The sequence below is a fragment of the Talpa europaea genome (genome assembly GCF_964194135.1).
Source record: "Talpa europaea genome assembly, chromosome: 11".
Taxonomy (NCBI): domain Eukaryota; kingdom Metazoa; phylum Chordata; class Mammalia; order Eulipotyphla; family Talpidae; genus Talpa; species Talpa europaea.
The window spans coordinates 99,157,448-99,160,144 of NC_140078.1; positions in this window are offsets into that span (position 1 = coordinate 99,157,448).

Below are 2,697 nucleotides of genomic sequence, written 5' to 3' on the forward strand. Positions count from 1 at the left end.
AAATAAAAATAAAAATGATCATTGTATATATTTTATAGAAAAATAACAGACAGGAAAGTGTGCAGGTCAGCAGTATACAGTTCAAAGAATCTTCACATGAACACAGAGAGAAACAAGCAGAACCAGACCCCAGAGACTCCTTCCTATTCAACTCTAGCCCCTACTCCCCATCCAGAGCCACTACCCTGATTTTCTGCTATGTAAGTTCCTACTCTCTTTACAGATTTTTGAACTTTATCTAAATCTGATCATACAATATGTATTCTAGTATGTGTAGCTTCTTCCATTCTTCATTGTTGTAAGGCTTATTCATCTAACAGCTTCTCTACCCTGCTGCATTAACCTATTTGTGGACTGAACCACATGGTCCTCATTACAACCATCTAATGTTCACATTTGATAGTAACAGAAACTTTAAATAATTATGACAGATTTGTTCATCAGGATCACTTTTGTTATTCCCTGTTCTTTCCCAGGTGGGTCACTCTCCCCCAAATAGCTGTTGGAATTTTAACAAAATTGAGGTTACTTTAAAATTATGAAAAAAGCTGGTGAGGATTGTCACCTTTACAAAAGTGAGTCTTCCAAAGGAACTACCTCCATTTTTTTAAGATCTTAAATTACTCTCAATCATGTTTCATAGGACTGTTTTCTTATGCCTTATACATCTTTCATTCAGTCTATTCCTACATACTTAATGTCTTTTATATGATTATGTATAATTTTTAAAACTTTTCACTTCTGGTTTGTTGCTAATATCTAGAAATAAAATGATTTTTTTTTTTTAATAGAGGCATGTTTTTATTTATTTATTTATTTGTTTGTTTGTTTTTGTTTATACATGCACTGGGTACAGTCAGAAGCGCGGGAGGGTGAGAGAATTCACCAGAGCCAGAGCGGGGAGCAGAGCAGGCAGAAGGACCGAAGTACACTGCTGAGGGGAGCAGCGGGCGGCAGGAGAGGTCTGCGCGCCATGTGGGACCCTCCTCCGGTGGCCGGGGAGCAGCCGGGGATCGAACCGGCGCCGCAGAGGCTGCGGGCAGCTTCGCAACCCAGCGCTCAACCGCTGCGCCACCGGGGAGGCCCGAAATAAAATGATTTTTGCACCATGACCTCTATCCAATAACTTTGCTAAATTATTGACTTATTAACTTAATAGTTTTTGTGTAATTTTTTTTTTTGGATTTTTTTTAAGATTTATTTATTTATATATTTATTTATACAAGTACTGGGTACAGTCAGAAGCGCAGGAGAGTGAGAGAATTCACCAGAGCCAGAGCAGGTAGCAGAACAGGCAGAAGGACCGAAGTACACTGCTGAGGGGAGCAGCGGGAGGCAGGAGAGGTCTGCGCGCCATGTGGGATCCTCGCCCGGTGGCCGGGAATCGAACCGGTGCTGCAGAGGCTGCAGGCAGCTTTGCAACCCAGCGCTCAACCACTGCGCCACCAGGGAGGCCCTTTTTTTGGATTTTTAACATACTTAATCACACTGTTCACTAATGAGGACATATTTGTTAATTCCCTTCTGAGAGGTATACCTCATGTTACTCTTTCTCACTTCAGTGCACATTTTTTAATTATTCTGCTGTAATCCAAGTTATGTAGGAAATCAGAACCCTGTAGAATCTGCTTCCCTTTCTTAAGTCCAATATTCCTGGGACTCCACAGCAGATATTCTTGATGTGTGTTTTTCGTCAAGCTGGCACTATTTCTGCCCTCAAAGAACAGAAAACCTTACAATTGTGACATAAGCAAATAAAAGGGGTATTTTTGTTTTGTCTTGTTTCGTCTTACCTAAGGAATCATCTAATGGGTAGATAAAGAAATTACCTGTGGTTCCAGCCATCACATCCACGTTCAAGGCAGGAAGAAAAAGGAACGGGCTGGGGACCCTGTGTTTCTTCCCTTAATACACTCCCAGAAGATCCCAGAACAGATGGCCTCTTAAAACCCACGGACCAGAACTAGGTCACATGGTCATTCCTAACTTCAGAAAATCTGGGAAAGGGGTGAGGATTCTGCATAATTATAACTGACTTAGACCAGATTCATAATCCGGGCCAAACATATTGTTTCTGGACAAAATGATAGTTCCATTTGCAAAGAAGAGGGAATGGCATCAAGTGGACAGTTCACAGTGTCTATTAAAACTCACACTTCCAATATGGGCTTCTGTGTGCTCTCTCTGGCACCTGCTGGGGATCCCCAGGTTCCCCCTGGACAACACCATTTTCTCCCACTGCTGAAGGCTTCAGATGGTCAAGCTGCCCTTGTGATGTAGCAGCCAAGTGCAGCCAATGTCTCTGGCCTGTCTGCTGCCCTCTGTTAGAATTATCACATGGTAGTGCTGCTCACGCTCAAAATAATGTTGCGTTTTAGCAAAACAGATCACTTATAATCCTATCCTTTGCAAGGGCCTCCACACAGCTGTCTGGGGCTGTCCAGAACCAAGTGAGAATCATCAAACTGTGCCTGCAGGAGGACAAGCATTTACCAGCTAGTCAAGCTCCTTCATCCCAGAGCCCTCTCTCCTTAGAACCAGTGCATACCCAGGAGGTGCTGGTTTCCAGGAGCCAGCATTCTGACCCCAGCCCCTACTCAGGCTCCTGCTGGGAACTACATATGTATGTTGGCTAAAAGCTGGGATATTCTTTTGTCCTCACAGCACTTTTTTTTTTAAGATTTATTTATTTATTTT